This window comes from Carcharhinus amblyrhynchos, chromosome 8, assembly GCF_965287045.1.
Source record: "Carcharhinus amblyrhynchos chromosome 8, sCarAmb.v2.hapA, whole genome shotgun sequence".
NCBI classification, from domain to species: domain Eukaryota; kingdom Metazoa; phylum Chordata; class Chondrichthyes; order Carcharhiniformes; family Carcharhinidae; genus Carcharhinus; species Carcharhinus amblyrhynchos.
This window is the reverse complement of record NC_137331.1, coordinates 48,019,109-48,040,341: the sequence shown is the minus strand read 5'-3', so window position 1 is coordinate 48,040,341 and position 21,233 is coordinate 48,019,109. Positions and strand designations below refer to the sequence as shown.

Here is a 21,233-nt window from a genome sequence, read left to right as displayed (position 1 = left end):
ATTTATTTCGGAAGTGCAAAAACAAAACCCTCTTCTCCCAGTTAGACATTTCCCCCAGCATTACCAGGCTACTTTGCAGTTTAATTACTCAATTGCTTCTGAACAAGTGAACGTGTACCTCATATCTTTTACGAACCGTAAACACTGTTCTGCTGTGCAATCTCCTTCCATCCACTTCACGTGAAGCAGCTGTTTGTTCTCCTTTTACTCTCAAATTAAATTCTCTCATCCCACTGAGATTTCCTAGAAATGTGTAGTTCTCATTTCTCTGCAGCGTTCCATTTGCTCTGGCTGCCTACAGTCTGCTTGTTACTGCAGAACTGCCACTTCCCCACTCATCTCCCACCCGCAGAGACCGTGAGAGAGGGTGAGATCCCACTCTCCTGTGTCCTTATCACCTTTGTAAAGGATAAGGAGGCACTGGAGACCTGAATTATTAAAACCACAAACACAGCAACAACAAAATAATAACTGCTCTAGAAAATATGCTGCATAAGATTCTTACAGCTGTAATGCATTGGAAAAAAATCTACTGGAAAACTTAGTTATTTTGTGAAATGTTTCACAATTTTTGTTAACTATTCTATTTTTAAACAATCTAGCAAGATATTTTTAACAGCTGTCTCAAGTGAATCTATTTTTGGTTTTAAATATTTTATTTTTTTCCTTTGTCTTTTTCTTTAGTAGCTATCCTTTGTATTTCTGTGGCTATTGTCCAATAACTTATGTTTCCTCTTCTTCCATTCTCTCTAATCTCATTAGACTCTTTGATATCTTTATGATTTCCCGATCTCCATTCTTAGTTTCTCCCCACCTTTTATTATCACTCACCATGACAGAATCCACTATCCCCCTTCAAAAGGTGAAAGTCCACACCACTATGAGTATTTCCATAGAAACAATCTATTTTGCAGGAAATTGCTTTGTTAAATGGAAACAAATTCTATTTTTAAGACACATGTGGAGATTTATCCATGGAAATAAAAATTACATTTCAGCTAGAATGACATCAAACTGATGACATAGCACACACACAATTAGCCTTCACGTATGCCTTCATGAAACTGCCACTGTTCTCCCCATCAGTTTTCCACCTACTGGCAGTGTTTTGTTCACTGTGCTGACTTCAGGTATATATATTGCTTTTCGTCAAATTGTAACCAAGGAACCTTCAGTTTCTACTGATTACTTTGCCTTTGTTCCACAATTGTTGACCATATCTCAAATAAGTCATCAAAATTATTTCTTGCTACACTGACAATTATCTATTCTTCAAAGTACATCTTGAATAACCCATCAGCAAGGATGAACTTCTTAAATAACCCATCAGCAAGGATGAAAAATACAGTATACCTCGGCAGTGAGGGAGATCATTTTTAAGCCAGGGCTTCTGAAACATTGGGAAAAATCAAAGCTTTCGTAATCAATGCAAACCAGAAACACAAATTGAAGACATTTTCAGGGACAGATAGCTGTCTTCTAGAATTCTGGCTATAGCGTAGGCAGACCCTATATTAGTTTGAAAGAAAATCATAGGCAATAAAATCAATTTGAAAAGAGATGTTAAATACACAGTGCATAGGAAATACAATAGACACAGTAGATCCAAGTAGGTTTGACAAAATAATGTGGTGGAAGCAGAGTCTGGAAGTTAACAAAAAAAATACTAATTGATGGTGTGGTATAGATGTATACATACAGAAGACATCCCAACACTGATCGTACCTTTTGTGTAGTGAGTAAATTCTGCATAAAACAAATACTTAACAAAAGAAATCCTTCATATTTATTTTAGTGGTTATGCACTTTTTGTGAAAAGTTATCCCATAAAATATTGAATCCTTGTTTTCTTGTACCTATCATCTCTGCAGTCTCTGATTAAGAACGTATTTGGTCCTAGGTACAGTGTGATAGTGAGCAATCCTTCTCCCAACCTGGGGCACATATTCCAACATACGTACCTTCAGATCAACATTCTAAACATATTTCAATCTCTAAAGTAAACATTTAATGCCAGTTTCAACAGGTGGGGGGGAAAGACACGTGAAATATTTTAAATAATCTAGTTTATAATCAGACAATTTGTAATAACATCAGCATTTAGAAAATAAAAATGATCAAAAATTAAAAGAATAAACAGCACTTCAAACAAAATACAATATGTGAACATGTTAAAAAGAATGCACAGTGCAATACTTGAGTTAATTCAATGCTGATGTGAGGCTTTATAAAACTGGAATATTTCCTTTTCCCCAATCACACAAGGTAAACTGCAAACCAGGGCTAAAACATTGCAAAGTATACAATGTAAGCACCTAAAGCAAAGTATACAACACAATCTGAGAAAAAGAAGTGTTAAATTTAAAGCTCCATAAACAACAGATGTATTTGAAGCAAAACAAAACCCAGTGCCTGTAGGAATCAAAATACATCACTGCTGGAGTGCAGATTACAATGCAAGACATCTGTGGTATGATGGAGGTTGCAGGAATTGAGAAGCATCTATGAAAGGCTACAGTGAAGTAGGCCCAATTAGAAATTTAATGTACAAAAGAGGAAATTGGGGCAGAAGTAGACCATTCCATCTGGAATAAACTCAATTCATATTAAACAACAAACTTCTGACAGATTCTCAAACTTACAGGGTTGTAATGAACAGCAAATGCTCATGCCCTAAATTGATTTTGCTGCCCCAAATATGTGGCTAGATTTAATGTGGCTCCAATTTGAGGTGTTTGTAATTTTCAATGTATTTTGTTTAATCTGACTGTTATCTTTTTTTTGTTATATCACCTATATTCTCTTATCTTTCTGTTAAGGCACTGTATTTTATGATACGTAAGTTAAAGCTATAAAAGTTATGATGTATACTAATGATCGTAGCAGTGAGCATATAACTCATGACTGACAAAGATTTTTAATGTGTTTGAGATACTTGTATCATGAATGAAGGCATTCTTGCATTTTATGATCGTTTGTAACTTTTTACATTGTTATTGTTACTTTAACTACACAGTTGCACTTTACAGTGGTTATGACAGTATTTCAAAGCTCTAATGCTCAGCTGTAGAATGTAGGCTCCAACCAATGATCTCACATCTGCCACCACAAGGAGTCACTTAGTCTCCAATTTCAAACTCCACATTCTGTCCATCAATTCCTGCAACCTCCATCATACCACAGATTTTCTACTTCTACTTCCATAAAAAATTGTTCAATTGCTTTCTCTATGTCATTATCACCGGAACTTTTGTTTCTATACTTTTCTCCCAAATTGAATTTTTCCAATGGTTTTGCTACATGGCTCTAAAGGTAACTATAACGCATCTAGATTTCTAATCCTGCACTATACCAGTACAAAAGTTAGAATATATAAAAAAAAAGGAACAGGAATAGGCCATACAGCCTCTAAAGCCTGTTCTATCACTTAGTAGGATCATGGCTTATCGGGAACCTCAATGCCACTTTCCTGCTTGATTACCATATCCCTGGACTCTCTCAAGTTCAAAGACCTAGTGATTTCAACCTTGAAACATCCTCATTGACTGAACATCCACAGCCCTCTGAACTAGTGAATTCCAAAGGTTCACAAACCCTTTCAGTGAAATAAATTCTAATCTCAGTCTGAAATGGCCATCTCCTGATTGTGGGATTCTGCCACTAATTCTAGATCCTGCAGCCATTTCTTCCAAGCTCCAGGTACAGCCCATTTTACTCAAACTTGCCTCATTAGACAATTTGCATTCCAAGAGTCAATCCAGTAAACCTCTGGAGGTATATCTATATATATTTTCTCAGCAATGTAGATGAAAACTGGACATGGTGCTCCAGGTTTGGTATCAGCAAGATCCTATACAAGTGCAGAAACATCAGCCTATTCCAATCCCCTTGTAATAAAGGCCAACTTATCCTTTACATTTGTAACTACTTGCTGTCGCTGCATATTAAAGTTCTGGAGCAACTAGTTTGCATATTGCCATTTCAAATCGCCCTACAAAAACTTACATTAATTTCCTAGGTGAGGGCAGCCTGCAAAGAATTTCCTCATCAATATATTTGAATAACATTACAGGCATTCTGCAGGTAATAGCCCATGGACCTCCTTTCCTGTGGAGCTTTTAAACTTCTCAATAGAACATAGGTTCATTGAAAATTGAGGTATTTCTTTAAATGTTCACTATTGCTCACCTGCTGTCTTTCCTTTTAGTGTAAATTCTCAACTCCCGACAATTCCAACTTAGCCCTAATTAAGTAATTATTGTTATTTAAGTTTGATATTCTGGCTTTATACTTAAATCAATCTCAAACTCAAAGTGAAATTCTATCATATTATGATCAGTCTTTCCTAGAAGAATCCTTACTATGAGATGACCAATTTAACTTGCCTCATTAAACAAAACAAGATCTAAAATATCTTCTTCCCTGTTTGGTTCTATCTCAAATGCATCTCATTTCATGAATTTGTCCTCCAAAACTATTTTTGCTGTTTTGATTTGCCCAGTCTATACGAAGATTAATTTCTCCCAAAACTGTTGTATTGCCTTTTTTTAAAAAAAATAAATTCATGTTTCTTGATTAATACCCTTAATAGTATAACTGATCCCATTAACATTTTATGACCCTTTTTTTATTTCCACCCATACAGATTCCATTTCCTGCCCTTCCAAAATATGATTTTTCATCAGTACTGTCCTGATGTCATTTTTTACCCCCAAATCAAAAGCTACCCATGCCCTCCTTTCCATTTTTTTAAATCTCTTCAAAACATCAAGCACCCGTAAAATTTAGGTTCTAACTTTGGTCACTATGTAATCAAGTCTCTATAATGACTACTAGATTGGACTCATTTATCTCTATTTGCGTCATTGTTCATCTATCTTGTTATGAATGCTTCATGTATTCAGATAAAAGTGCTTTTAATTTTAACATCTTTTCATTTTCCCTTGATTTGATCTTAATTATTGATTCAGTATTAACATTTAACTTTTTGTCCCTTCCTGGCATTCACTGTTCATCTTTAGCCAAATTGTTGCATTGCTCTGTGGTCTTGACTTTCCTCTGTAGATTTATAAATTTTCCCCCACCTGAAACCTTCCCCTATTTTTATAGTTCAAATCCTCATCTACAGCCCTAGTTATATGACTCTTGTCCCACTCAGTTTTAAGTTCTGCTCTTATTGTTTTCAATTTTATCCCTTAGGATTCCTTCTTCACTTGTTATCCCTGTCCCATATTTGTCAACAAATCACTCAACAGTCCTACTTTATCTGTGCAATATCCTCAGTTCTGCTTGCACGATCCATTCCATTGACTAGCTGTATTTTACTTCCTATCATTTGTGACAGAACATGTAACCATTTACTATACATCTAGAACTTCCTACCTGTCGCCTCTAACTTGATACAATTCTTCTCTTCAAAAGCCTCCTTAAAAGCAACTTCTTTGAATATATCACTAGCACTTACATCTACTTGTGTGACCCTGAACTATGAAATATCCTGGAATATTTTGCTGTATTAGACGGCACTGTAGCCTGTCAAGTGATATTAAATAGTGAAGTTAAATGCTTATCATTTAAACAAAAGAATTCCATTGATCTTTTGTGAACAACATGAAAAAATGATAGAATGGACTGCATTATTTTCAGCTCATGCATGACCTGCAAAGTGTGCTATAACAATGTTAATTTATTTTGAGGTCAATTAAATAAATCTGCTTTAATTGAAGGTGCATTGTAGGAAAATCAAGATCCAAAATAGCATCAGGCAAGTTGGATGATTGGCTCTGGACATAAAAGCACTGGTTACTTTGCATTGAAATCACTGAACAATGGATGCATCAGACTATAACTAGTGAAAAAGATACTGCTCACCTTAGCGTCTTTTGGAATCCTGACCTCAAAAGTACATCCTTAAGGTGGTTTTAGAAGCATTATTTTTTATAAATGATTAGCTTTTAACATTCATTTGTATAAATGAGAAGAAATTACTAATGACATATTGCCATCTGATAAATTGATTTCTTGTTTGTTTAGGGTAAACCACATGAATTTGAGAGCCTAAGTAGCTTCTGATTTTGATACTAAGCGACCATTAAAATCTGTTTATACTGTGGCTCAACATCATCAAGAACAGTTTGATTCTCAGGCTAAATGTTGCTCCAGTTTGAACAGCCTCAACGATGACTCAATTCTCAATGTTTCAATCCTACCTCCTGAGATTCTGTTCCCCTGGATTCTCAAGTTTTTACTTCAGCACCAACTCACACGCACTACCTCAGCTTCTTAGCTGTGTTGAGCAAAACACGACTGCTCCAAAAGGATTACCTTTGCCCCAAAGGCCCACAGCACAGTCACTGACTTTTTGCTGCTTTTTCAGATCTCAGGGCTTCTCCCAAGCCTCTTTTTGCTCCTATCTCTTTATCCCTGCTCTCTGGGCTCCCACTTTGAGAATTCTCCCTGTCCCCTGTCAGGCACCGAGCTCCTGAGCCTTGTGATGGAGGTTTTTGTGCCATTAGTTTTTATCTGCACACAGGAACAATAGGTCATTATCCTTAGCCCACAAAAATGCCAAATGCTGGTCTGCACAAGCCCCACTCTGTGCATACGCAGAAACTCCCAAGGCTAGTTGGAATGTGCAGTCCCCAGCCCCTGTTCAACAATAAGTTTGAATCTTATTAACAATCCTAAAATTTGTCAAACTCAGCCTTAAATATACTCATTGACTAAACATCCATAGTTCTCTTAAGGTCGAGTAATCCAAATATTCACAATCCTTTCAGTAAACACATTTCCCCTCTGGGCGTTACCAGCTGATCCCCATTCTTATTTCCACACTGACCAGGCAGGGGTAACAGAATCTCCACATCTACTTTTGGCACGCCCTCTCAGCATTTTATATTTCAATGAGACAATACTCATTCAGCTACCCAATCTCACTTTCACAGACAACATTCTCTTCCAGGAGTCAAATGATGAATCTTCAATGCATCCCTAAGATAAGTACCAAACATACTCAGGTAGAAGTCAAATATTTGAGATTAATTTTTTTAGGCTAAAAGTCAGGGGGTTAACTTTTACAATGGCAATATATTTGAGAGATTAACATACTTGATTAATCTGGATCCAGGGCAAACTGACACAATGGAATAAATTAAAGAACAACATTGAAGAACTTATATTAATTCTCTAACATTTACTAATTACATAACATTGAAAGTACACGCATTTCACCCAAAACAATACAAGTATGCGCAATAATGAATTAACTGTAATGTTTCATCTTGAAATATTTCAAGTTCACAGTGATCACAATCTGAATCTCTAAACTATTCATTCTAATAGCCTGGCTATATATCATCATTTGGATCATCTTCTTAATCACTGATAATGTCAGCATTATCTTTCCACAAGTATTTGTCCTCAGTACCACTGAGTGATGTTGGCATCAAGTTCATTGGCACAATGTTGCGAGGGAGGCTACTTGTAACTTCCATCTTTAGTAAATGTTTTCTTGCCTTCCAACATCCAACGATTCCACAGCTTTTGTATTCTGTCCTTGAAAGATTTATGTGCACAAATCCAAAAGCTGAATAACATTCGCAAAACTGCCTGGAATAACTGCCATATCAGTATTCGTTGATCTCAATCATGGACTACTTTGTGACAAGGTGGGATTTGGACATGTCCCAAATGAGCACACCTTTCCCTTTGTGTAGTCCTTTGTGTGTGAACATCATCAATGGCTTTAATTTTGTGCTGACATGCAAGATGGAAACACTGATTAATCACTTGACCAGTCATTTTTATGAAGATTTTTTTTCCAATCAGTCTAGTCTTGGTTGTGGGCATGTTGAAGTTCATCAGTATGTCATACATATTTCTAATGTAAGCCAATCAATACATATTCTTCTCTTTACGTCAGATGACAAACAGTGGAATTTCAATCTTCCTTGAGTTCAGGTGACGGATGCCGTGAAAGTTTTGGTTTCTGACAGGATACCAAATCGTGCCTTTTCTTATCTTATGCACCATCACGCATTGACCTTGAATGCTAAAATTCTATCTTACTTTACTTCTCTGCGGGTGCTGTCAGGTGGCTCTGCAGGACCGTTTTGGCATTACTTGTTAACCCAATCTGTCATTTTTTTTCCAATTTAAAATTGAGATATGTACTTGATCTATCATGATGCTTTTCGGGGAAGAATACATAATGTGGTACACATAAGTCTTCCTGATAGTCATTAAATGGCAGAGGGAAATCTAAAGATTCCCCACATGCCTTTAAAATTAATGAACAAGGTATATCCTTCCTTAGATATGCAGAACAAAAAGATACGGACAACTCTAGAAGCATTGTACCAAAGTCCTATACAATTGCAATAAGACTTCCTTATTCTTGTACCATTATCGCCTTGCAATAAAGGCCAGCATACCATTTGAATTCTTAATTGCTTGCTCAACCTACCTGCATGTTAAGTCATATTGACACATGTTGCAATCCAAGCTGGTGTTATGACTGGACGAGAAGGTCCCAGAAAGGAGCCCTGGTTCAGAAGACCATAACGGTTTACCTTTGTTTAGAACACATGGAGGAACACGTGAAGGGACTGAATCACAGGACTGTCAATTAGCAACAAGAAAATAAATATTAATACTCCTTCACTCACCTTTATCTTCACAAATGCACACAGATTTCACGGATATCTTCTCTAGCGATCACTCATTAACTGAGTGACTGCCCACCTAAGGAATTCTGTGCTACTGGTCATGGGTTCTCTGGGTCCTTGTGTGGCTGATGAACCTGATCCTCGAGCTACATCTCGAACAGCACATTTGGCTTCTTTACCAATCCACTCCAGGACAATATCTGGTCTCCATCAACGTTAACGGAGGAAACCGTCCCAAACATGAAACGTTTCCCACACCTGGGGAGCCACCTCTCATCTAAGGCTGACATTGATGCAGAGAGGTCGAATTGTTCCTTGGACTCGAGATCACTGGTATTCCTTTCTCAGGCTTCAATTCTTTTGAAGAATTGTGTGTCTTCAATCAGGAGATTCCTTTGGATAAGTTTCTTCTGAGCAAAAGGTCTCCCAATTTTTGACACCTATGTTGCATTTATTGAGGTGACTTTCAAGGTCTCTATGAAGTGCTTCCTTTCTCCTTCTCTTATTCAGGTGCAAACCTCGAGCTGGAGAAGAGGATTTGCTTTGGCAGTCAGGACTCTGTCATCTTAAGCATGTGACCAGCCCAGTGGAGGTGGCTTTGGATGATCATGGCCTCAATGGTGGTGCCCTTAACTCCAAGAACACTGATGCTAGTATGTCTGTCCTCCCAGCTGATGCAAAGAATCCATCTCAGACACAGTCTTGGTGTTACAGTTCCAGGAACTTGAGATGGCATTTGTACTTACTCCAGGCTACTGTGTCATGTAGATGAATTGGGAGGATGACTGCCTTCTGGAAGAGGATCTTATCAGCATGAAATGTTGAAGACTCTCATCCTTAGGCATCCAAAAGCAATGTTCATGGATTGGATGTGATGTTGGATCTCTGTGTCAATGTCAGCCTTAGACAAGAGATGGCTCCTCAAGTATGGGAAATGTTTTATGTTTGGGAGGGTTTCCTCCCATGATCTTGATGGAGACCAGACATTGCTCTGGAGTGAATTGGCAAAGGACTTCAGTCTTCTTGATGTTGAGGCCGAGGCCAATTCTTTATATGTTTCCACGATGGCATCAAGCCTTGCTTGGAGATTCTCTTCCGAGAGAATGGAGATGGTGTTATCCACAGACTGCGAGTGATGACAGTTGATGTTTTCTTCTTGGATTTTACTGGATGAGGTTGAAGAGTTCTGTCCATCCTGTAGATTATGTCCACTCCTCTGAAAACCTTGTTCTTGACAAAGCAAAAGGGGCAATGGCGCATCCCTCGACTCCAGTTTTGACCTCAAGAGGTTGCTGCCACATGTCTGTCAGCGAGGACTGTCATCAACATCTTGTCACAGATTTGAAGCATGTTGATGAATTTCTCTGGATAACTGGCCTTTGATAATGTTTTCCATAGCACTTCCTGGTTGACAGAGTCAAAACCCGTGGTTAGATTGATGATGTTCACGTAGAATGCTTGATGCTGCTCCTGGCATTTTTTGAAGCTGTCAAGCAGAAAAAAATTAATGTCCATTGTTCCATGGTGTGGTCGGAACCCACACTGGTTTTCAGATGACAATCTCCCCAGTGATGGAGATGAGAGAGTTTCCTTGGTAGTTCTCACTGTCAGCTTTGTCTTCTTTCTTGAAACTGGTGGTGAAGATGGCACTCCTGAGATCAGCAGGGATTCTTTTTTCTGTCCCAGATTTTCAGGAACAGCTGATGGAGGTGACGGGTCATCTCTTCTCCTCCAAGTTTGAAAGTCTCCATTGGAATTCTACCCACTCCTGTGGCTTTTCTATTCTTCATGTGTTTAATGACAGCTTCAAATTCACCTATGCTTAGTGAGAGTCAAAGATCATCTTTGAAGAAGGAGAGTTGGGGGATTTCCTTGAACACATTCTCATCTACAATTGTATCACAGTTTAGGAGATTTTTTTGAAGTTTTCTCTGCATCGAAGGATGATTTTTTTTTAGTCGCTTAAATGGGTTCCTTTCTTATTCCACATTGGTCTGAGACCTATGGTGTTGGATCCATACAATGCCTTGTTGGCACTGAAGAAGTCCTGAGTGTCATGCTCATCATGCAAGAGGAACTGCAACTCCTTAATTTTCTCAGTCTGCCACTGGTTCTTAATTTTCTTAGGTCTTCTTTGTATTTCTTCCTTTGCTGTTTTATGAGTTCTTGTCTTTGCTCTGCTGGTTATATTGTTTGACCAAGCATGGACAACTTATCTCTTCTTATTGGTGATGTTTTGCCACACGTGGAAAGCTTTCCTCTTCTTGTTGATGAGGTCATTCTCATCAAACTAGTCTTGGTGTTTCCTAGTCTTGTAACAGATTGTTTCTTCACAGCTTAAGATGTCTCAGTTCTTTCCAGTTTTCCTCCACTCCATTAGAACAAACATTTTGGAGATTTTCCTAAAGACATTGTAGGAAGTTTGCTTGCATGATTGGCTCTTGAAGTTGTTTAATGTTGATCTTTTTTCCCCGGTGTTTCTTCACTTTCCATTGCTTCTGATCGAAATTGATGGACATGGCTTAGTGGAGGAGCTGGTCTGTCCAGCAGTCATCTGCACTGGTCATTACTTTGGTAAGGAAGGCATCCGTTTGGTCTCAGGATTGAACGTATAGTCGATCATGTGCCAATGCTTGAAATCTTGAACTCATTATAATACAATTCTCCTTCACTTCCTCTCATCTTCACAAATGTATGCAGATATCAAGAATAACACACCACTCTGAAACCAAACAGCAGATGCCATTCAATTAATCTTCTGTCGATTTCCCCTCAAATTCCCTCCAGACGATTGTGACATGAGTATTTCCAAACTCTGCTCTCAAAAAGATATGCTTGAAAATCTTCTTTCAAACAATGCTTTCCCTCAGCTGTTCTCAAAGGTTTGTCTCCAGGTTTTTCAACTCTTCTTTCAAGACTCATTTGTCAAGAAGGCCACCATTGCTCCACAATTATTTCAGCCATCACTTTAGTCCAATATCACAAACCTTAGAAGCACTGCAGATATCTGTCTGACTTCTCACTAGCCAAATCTTTCACAATTCTGTCTGTGCCTTCAATGAACAATACCCTGTTCCAGTTCCAATTTCCTCTATTCCTTTAACTTCAGACTTCCTGTAAACTTCTCTCATTTCCTGAATTAGCAGTTTTTGTTTAGGCATCTGGCACTTCCCTTCTTTGCCCCTTACTCCACTGTATGGCATTTCTTCTAGCAAAGCTGTGAGAGATGTTCCCTCTTTCCCCATGAAGCTCCTTCTAGTCTGACTTCCACTTAAAACTAAAAACTCAAAAAGATCTTTTCCCTAAAAGTGCATCTGGCTGCTAAAAATATTTTAATCTTTCTCTAGCTCATGTTTACTTTTCCTGTTGTAAACTCTCTCAGCACAACAGAAACAGTTTGGAATGAAACCAAAACCCCATAAATGCAAACATCCTAGTTTAACATGAATCTAAATAAAGGTTTACTCATTCCTACACATAACCACTAAATTAAGTTGACTTATATCTATATCTTATTTCTTATATTTAATACTTGTAGCTCATTTAAATAAACTTTTTCTGGCACTGATCATATTATTTTTATTTCCTAAATGCCTTTTTGCCACTTCCTTAATAATGGATTCTAGTATTTTCACAGTGATTTGCATCAGTTTAACTGACTGTAGTCTTTCCCCCTTTTCTTGAACAGTGGCATTACATTTGATAGCTTCTAATCTACTGAGACAATGTCTGTGTGTTTCATGCACTTGGGCTGGAGATGAATGAGAAAAGCGAATTAAGAAGATTGTCTGAGAACCTGGGGATTATCTTTGCATTCCAAGTTGATACTGGGATAATGAGCAAGACTAGTAGAGGAAAGCAGACTTGATACAGATCTATGTGGTCCAATCAGATGAAGCAATGAATTGGTAAATCAGTTGTCTGCCATTAATATTCAAGTTTGCATCCCTAGGACTTAAATGAATACAGATGACGCCCACATCAAGGGAATGATAAAACTAAGACAGGAACGGTTTTAATGGGGACAAAGGCAAAGGTGATGGTGAGGTTGTGGTTGAGCAGATCAGAAGTTGTAAAAATGTCAGACTCTCACTTACCCTCTTTGTAGTTTAAAAGAAAAATAAAGTTTATTGTAGAACCTGCCCAATAACGTACACACCCTTTTGTTGTCTAGCATCATCAATTACTTACTATCAAGTTACAGAGAAATAGTACAATGGAATGCATACTCAAAAATTACAGTGCATAGGCAAGATTGATGATGAAGAGACTAATTTTTCCACCTCCTCATTCAAGCTGTATTCTTTTCTTTACAGAATATTAACTTAATAATGTATTAACCAGTTTTTAATTTGTCAGGATATGACATGGCTACAGCATGATCTCTGCACCACTAAAATAAAAACTGTGATTATGAAAATACAAACAAGTTGAATATGACTGCCCTAATTTAAAAGGCATAAGCTCTTCATGGTGGCAAAGCGGTTAGCACTGCTGCCTCACAGCATCAAGGATTTGGGTGTGATTCCAGCCTTGGGTCACTGTCGGTGTGGAGTCTGCATGTTCTCCCCGTGTCTACGTGGGTTTCCTCCGGGTGCTTCAATTTCCTCCCACAGTCCCAAGATGTGCAGGTTAGGTAGGTTGGCCATGCTAAATTGCCCCTTAGTGTCCCAGAATGTGTGGGTTAAAGGGGTTAGAGGAGTAAAAACGACGGGTTACGGGGATAGGGCTTTGGTCAGATGCTTTGTCAGGGAACAGGGTCGATGCAGACTTGATGGGTCGAAAGGCCTCCTTCTGCACTGTAGCTTTTCTATGAATATCATTCTCAAGTAAAATAGTAACTCTTACCAGATATGACAATCATCTGTGGTGTACTTCAAAACTAAATTGTCAATCTTTTGCTTGTTTTTTTACTATTCAGTAGCAATTTGCCTCAAATTGCTGGCAAACAGAAGTAATCACTTGATTATAATTTGAATTGTACAATGGTGCCTGCAAAAACAGGCATGATTACGTCCAGTGCAGAGCAATCTGCAGCATTACATGCGCCTTGGGCTACACTGACTGATGGCTTTTTTTCCTTTATCTCAACAAATTGCTTCAGCTTGTATCCAACTGTGCCCAGCATTATTTCAAGCTGATTACAATATATGACTCAATCTGCCATGGATAAGAGTGGTACTATAGTCTAGGTGAACTCCCTTCCCCACTCCCTACAATAACATTAAGGAAAACAACAAACCAATCTCCATATCTAATTGTCAGGTAAGGGTCAAGGAAGACAAAAAAAACTTTATCACAATGGTTAGTGAGTTTCTATTCCTCTAGAGTACATAATAAAATCATTTGACTCTGTCATAAATCACAGAACTTCTATTGTAAATGGCAGAATTTGAGAGTTGGTTTAATCTGTCGGTATGGTGACAATTCCTTCCGCATCATCGTTAAGTGATAAACATGCTATTTTTTTCTTTATTTCTTGATAAGTAAATGACCACGAGAAACTACAAAAGGTCATGAACAAAATCCAGTTCATCACGCAAACCCGCCTCCCATCCACTGACTCTGTCTACACTTTTACTGTCTCAAAAGCAGCCAGCATAATCAAGGACCCATGCACTCCAGATATACTCTCTTTCACCTTCTTGTCAGGAAAATGATGCTGAGGTCATATACTAATTGAACCAAGAACAGCTTCTTCACTGCTGCCATCAGAATTTTAAATGAGCCTACTTTAAGTTGATCTTTCTCTACAACCTAATAATGACTGTAACACTACATTCTGCACCCTCTCCTTTCCTTCTCTGTGAATAGTATGTTGTGTCTGTATAGCAAAGAAACAATACTTTTCACTATATACTAATGCATGAGATAATAATAAATCAGATATTTCATATGGAACCCCTTTATAGTAAAGCCTTTGATAGGATTACACACAAAATGGTCATTACTAAAACACTTATAAATTGAGCAATATAGCATTGTTTTTTATAAATGAAGCTTTTTATTAAGTTATCAGCATATGGCAGGAGTAAACATGTGGTTATACTTGCGCGTTATACAGACAAAGCACACTGTACATAGGGAAGGAAAGGACAGGCTGCAGAATGTAGTGTTACAGTCACAGCTAGGGTGTAAAGAAAGATCAATTTAATATGAGGTAGGTCCACTCAAAAGTCTGATGACAACAGGGAAGAAGCTGTTTTAAAGTCAGTTGGTACATGACCTCAGACTTTTGTATCTTTTTCCCAATAGAAGGTGGAAGAAAATATGTCCAGGTTGTATCGGCTCTTTGCTTTTCTGAGGCAGTGGGAAACGTAGCCAGAGTCAATAGATGTGAGGCTGGTTTGCGTGACGAACTGGGCTTCATTCACGACTCTTTGTAGTTTCTTGCACTCTTCGGACAGAGCAGGAGCCATACCAAGCTATGATAGAACCATAGAAAGCATTCTTTTTGGTTGTATCTGTAAAGGCTGGTGAGAGTCTTGGCTGACATGAGAAAGTAGAGGTGTTGATGGGCTTTCTTAACAATATCAACGTCTGGAGGAACCAGGATAGAATGTAGGTGATCTGAATACCTAGAAATTTGAAACATGAAACATTTCCACTTCATCCCCATTGATGTAGACAGGAGAATGTCCTCCACCTTCTTGAAGGTGGTGATTTAGCCCGAGGATCACCATACTTCAGGTGAGGGGTAAGGTTGAGAAGGCAGGCATTCATGAATAACCTCAGCTGGTATGAGAATTGAACCTGCACTGTTGGTGTTACTCCGAATCACTAAGCAGCTGTCCAGCCAACTGAGTTAAACCGACCCATTCCTGACTAGTGTGGTTCACCAGTAACCAGTAGAACAGATGCAATAGTTCTGTTTTGCATTAATAAAAGTCTAATTAATTTTGTTTTAAATTGCGCAATTATGCATGAATGGAAACATACAAGACAGCGTTATCTCCACATATCTATGTAAATGCAAATTTAGGCAGGAGAGAATTATATTTTCATATAATCAGTCCAAGTTTATCAAAGATTAATATATGGATGAGGCCCATGAAACTGCAACCCTTCCCTGGTCTATACCAAGTTATTTTTACATTTTTTTCTACAACTTTAGTTTCTGAATTGTTGACAAACTTTTGAGGGAAAGCAGTGAATGTGCCATGTCACAGACATAAGGTGACAATGGATGTCACACAAAGAAAGTTTATAAATACGCAGTTGACAAAGATTTTCAGAAATCATAAAATAGTTGGATACATTACAGTATCTCAATTGCCATACAGGTGTGTGATACTTTCATGAAAAGAAGTTAATTTTGATTTAGACATACGCTACACTAAATAACAATACAAACAAGTTTGATTGACTATATGCAACTTTATAAATTGGATATTGAATGGGAACATAATATCCCCAATATTTCCACATTTACAAGACACTAAAGATGAAAAGGGTTTCTGTTTTCTGCAGATGAGCAAGTTACTTTATTTTTAAATTGCTGAAACAGCTGGATCTGCCTTTCTCCACTCATCTCATTGATATCATAACTAGCTACCTCTCTAGTCTGTATATTACTGTGTCTATAATAATTTCAAACAAACATTTTTTAAAAAGCTTAAACAAACCTATCTCAGAACATGTAACAGAAAATATGTTTTAAGTTAGCTTTTGTAGCAATTTCTAAAATTATTTTAATATAGAACAAAACTGAATTTAGAGGGAGCAGCAATGACTTTGATGATGACCCCTAATGATGAGGGAAATAGAAAATGAAAAAGGGCAATCTGAGACTATGCACAGCCAACACGTGCACTCACTTTATATTTCTACTTTACCACTGATACGCTCTATTTTATTATCTCCAGTCCTTAACTGTTATGGCAATTAACCAGCATAAAGATAGATCCACAAGCAAACCCTTTTAAGTCTGATTGGCAGCACAATTATTGATACATTGACATACTTTTTATCACTTAAGATGCCGTAAGGTTGCTTCAGTTAACTTTCCTTTCTTTACAGTCACCTTATAGTCTTTCTAGCTGTCTCTACAACATGTACAGCCTGTGTATCTTCAATACATATAATAAGCAATCTGAAAATGAATCAATAAGCTTTATCTTTTGTTTTCCTAAAGCTGTGAACTCTAGAAACTGCCATTAGAATTTCAAGTGGACCATGTAAGCAGAATTATTTATCATATTTTCTCAGTAAAACTCCAGTTACAGTACGTGTTTCTAAGTAAATATACAGTTATACAAATATAACTGATGAATATACACAGATGTATATTTTAAACTTATGGATCCTCAGACAAGCACATAGATAGATATAGGTACATGTTTCACACTGGGTATATTCAGCAGGGGTTATATATTGAAGAAGATCGTTTAGTTTCCCAGAATTTCAGGATCGTTGGAGTTGGGATAACAGATCTCATGCTAATACCAATTTGTCGATACTCATGATGTATTTACATCAGTATCTCAGTGGGGGGGGGGGGGAGACAGACAAACCGTACTGAAAACCAAATTATTTAAACGAAACGAGAGCTGTGGCTTTGCAATGAAAGAATTGGTGCGCAGATTTTAGCCTCTTTTACCAGCTACGGTAGACGTTTATTTAGTGTCGCACTTGAAGTAGATACTGAGCTATAATGATAACAAGCGAATAATTGTGTGGTTTACATTTTGTTTTTAAAAAAGAAAACATTGCTGGTAAATAAAGTCAATGAAAATTTTCAAACCACTCACAAATCGATACAACTTAAAAGAAATCATAACCAATTTCGAAATGTGTTTGCTCTCGTCACGAGTGCCAACTTGGAATTCAGATCAACTCCTGTTTATGCCCGGTCAAATATTTTTACATCAATTATATCGATTGGAAAATTAAGCTTATAGAGGAGAAAGGCTGATCATTTATTTTTCGAGTGAAAAAAACTTTCTTAATTAAGTTTTATATTTGATTAAGTTTGTTTGTGCCTTTATATTCGCTGTGCCGCTGAACGGCGACACTGGGGACTATCAGCTGAGGATGGATGTGTTTATATTTCCCCTGTGCTCACTTGTTCAGCTCTTTTGTTTCAACTCGGGCGAAAACAACCTTTCGAAAATTTTGTGGCGGCCAAAAAATATACTCGGTTGCACTTTCCTGAAGAAAAACGAAAAACCTCTAATTCTCCACTTAACGCGGGAAACATTCCGTTAATAACGGTCAAAAAAAAAACCCGACGGTCGGGCATCAAACTCCATCATCACTTTGATATTATACATTTACGCGCGATGAAAAAAAAACATACCGCTCACCTCTCGGGGAAAGTAACGCTAATTTTTTTTCTAGAGCCTCACATCCAGAAAGGGACCGATGAAGTTGGGAACGGGAGGAGTTAGAGAGAGAAGATAAAAGATTGACCAGAGGTTGCTGACAGTTAAACTCACTCGCTTCAAAATGGAGGACGTGCCGGGACGGGGAGGGATGGACTCGCACTTACCGGACACACTCTCAGGGCTCCGGCGGCTAGACTCGGATCGGCAGTCGGGGAGATCTCGGCGGGCCTGTCAGGGGCAAGGTCTGGCCCTCCCGGCCGCTCTCAGCCTCTTCGCCGGCCCCCCCGGGGGAGGGGAGGCGAGGCAGAGCCAGGCCGCTCCCCATCTTCAGCTGCAAGTAAACGCTTATCATCTGGACAGCCTCTTCACATTTTTTCCCTCCTTTACCCCCTCTCTTTGTTATTTATCTGCTGTCTTAAGTCAAAAGCAAAAGAGGGAAGAAAGTGCTTGGTTGTGTTTTGTTGTTATTTTGTTCCTGTGCAGCTGCTGATGTGACGATAGCCTCCCTGACTCTGCGGTTGCTAGGATACCGTCGTTGCAGCATGAGGGAGTAATTGCCATTTAAACTCTCTCTCTCTTTTCAGCAACAAAACCTTTCTCTCTGCTCACTTAAAACCCTGCCGCCTCAATAGCAAAATCCAGCTAGGGAAATCACTCGCACCGTTTCTGATTTAACAGTCTCAAACGAGAAATACTACACCGGGCAGATATTGTGTGTGTCCCACACTAAAGCATCTATCGTATAGGTTGATGGAAATTTGACCCATGGCTGAACAGGAACTTCTTGAAGTGAAAAACACAACTGTGTTTGTGCTGTGAGATACAGGAAAGGGCAACATCCTTGGTAAATAACACGTTAGAATCTCATTGTCTACCCTATTTCCTTTAAAACAATTCAAACCATGATTTGACCAGTCTTTAATACATGGGATTTGGATTTATTATTGTCTCGTGTATTGGAATTGTTTCTTGTGTGCTATACAGACAAAACATACTGTTCATAGAGTATACAAGGGAAAAGGAAAGAAAACGGTACAGAATATATTGCTACAATCACTTCTACCTACTCAAGGAGCTCACAAAGATATGCATATGTGCAGCTGTCGCCACAGGCTTTTGAGTGCTTACTCATCACGCTGTGTAAAGGAATATGCTCATTATCTTCTCATTGCATTAAAAAACCATAATCAGGAAACTAAATGACACCCAAATGCATTAAGTTCTTCTCTGATCTGTTTATTCCATCGATGTCATCAGCACCTAATTTGCACTTTTACTTTCACTGTCGTTTGAGCTTCCCAGTGGAAAGCGTTACCTTTTCTAAGAAAGATCTCTGTTGTCAAATCATTATGAATTATTCTCATACTGTGGTTCAAATGTTTTCTGTAACATCTGCTAAAAACAACTTCAAATGCTATCGGAACAACAGAATCATCATTTTGAAACTGAGCTTTTGAACATCTCATAACTTTCAACGGCATTTGTCAAAACTTCCAGCCCGCAATTAATTAACTTTGCTTCATATTTTTTGTTCTTTCATTGGATCTGTCTTGGAGAGGTATTTTCAGACAGTGGTGTCCCCATCTGCTGCCTTGGTACTTCAAGATGGTAGAGATTGTGAATTTAAAAGTTCATTTTGCAGATAGTACACAGTTCTGCCAATGCTTTTGATCAATGGTACCGCCCCCCCCCCAACACACACACACACACACACACACACGCACACAGATGCTGATGTTGGGGACTTCAGTGATTGCAATTCTGCTGAATGTTGAGAACAGATGGTTAGATTTTCTCTCACTGATGATGGTCATTGCCTGGCACATCTGTGGCATGATTGTTACTTGCCACTTATCAGCCAAAACCTGATGTCCTGGTTGTGCTGTAAGAAGACATGAATTGTTACATTATCTAAAGAGTTGCGAAAGGCACTAAATACTGTGCAACCATCAGTAAAGGTACCCACTTTTGACCTTACGATGGGGTGGGAGGTGGGGATTATTGATGAAACAGCCTTGGAAACTACCTCGAAGAACTCCTGCAGCAATGTCTTGGGACTGAGATTGTTGACCTGCAACACCCACAACATCTTCCTTTGACTCCAACCAATTTTCCCCTTGATTTTCACTGACTTAAAGTTTGCTAGGACTCCTTGATCACAGGATCACAGAATTGTTACAGCACAGAAAGAGGTTATTCAGCCCATTGTGACTGCACTGGCTCTCCAAATGAGCAAGTAATCTAGTGATATTTTTCTGTCTTTTCTACAGAAAATTCTGCACATTCTTCCTTTTCAGATAACAGTTGAATTCCCTTTTGAATGTTTTGATTGAACCTGTGTCCATCACATTCTCAGGCATTGTCACACTTGGTCAAAATTTGCTTTGATGTCAAGGGCAGTCACTTTCACCTCAGCTTAGTTCATTTATCCATGTTTGGACCAAGGCTGTAATGAGTTTTGGAACTAAGTAGCACTGGCAGAACCCAAACTGAATATCAGTGAACAGGTTACTGCTGTACGTATATCACTTGATAGCAAGGTCAATGACATCTTACAATTCCATCACTTTGCTGGTGCTGAAGAGAAGACTGCTGGGGCAGTAATTGGTCAGGTAGGATTTGTCCTGCTTTCTATGCACAGAACATACCTGGGCAATTTTCCACATTATTGGGTAAATGATAATGTGGTAGCTCTATTGGAACAGCTTAACTAGGGGAACAATTAATTCTGGGGCACACATCTTCAGAACTACAGCTGAGATATTGTCAGGGTCTATTTCCATTGCTGCATCCACTGCCTTCAGCTGTTCCTTCATATCACATGGAATGAATTACATAGATTGAAGACAGGTACCTGAGATGCTAGAGACCTCAGTTAGAGGCTGAGACTGATCATCCACTTGGCACTTCTGGCTGAAGATGGATGCAAATGAAAAATCCCTAAGTTTATCTTCTCTAATTGCAGAATTTATTTCATTGCTGAAGGCCGTCTGTTAATTTATTAATTCTATTACAGAATGGAGTTCACAAGGTCTGTCAAAAGCATGAAGTGGAAAATATTGTTGTTTAGAATACTCATCCCTTCAACAGTAATTGCAGAAAACAAAAATTATGGTCAGATTTTTAAAGATATTTATGATTTTCTATTTGTGATTATTTGTATTGGAATATAGGTGATGCTATCAAAGTCACATTCCCTTCCTGTACATAATTGTCCTGACAGCATGACACCAGCCTTTTC

The 21,233-nt window shown here is 38.3% G+C and overlaps 1 protein-coding gene across 2 annotated transcripts in view; it reads right to left on the bottom strand.

Annotated features, from left to right (window-relative positions):
* The window catches only part of tmem200ca (transmembrane protein 200C, genome duplicate a), a 32,033-nt gene extending 13,315 nt beyond the window's left edge, over positions 1-18,718 (bottom strand). The window contains exon 1 of one of the 2 annotated variants that reach the window (XM_080194872.1): positions 18,157-18,718. The gene's annotated coding sequence lies outside the window, so the exon portion shown is untranslated. Of the gene's footprint in view, positions 1-17,971; positions 18,120-18,156 lie in introns of those variants that run through there. The other variant, XM_080194873.1, reaches the window with a different exon arrangement.
* Between the last annotated feature and the right edge of the window lie 2,515 nt (positions 18,719-21,233).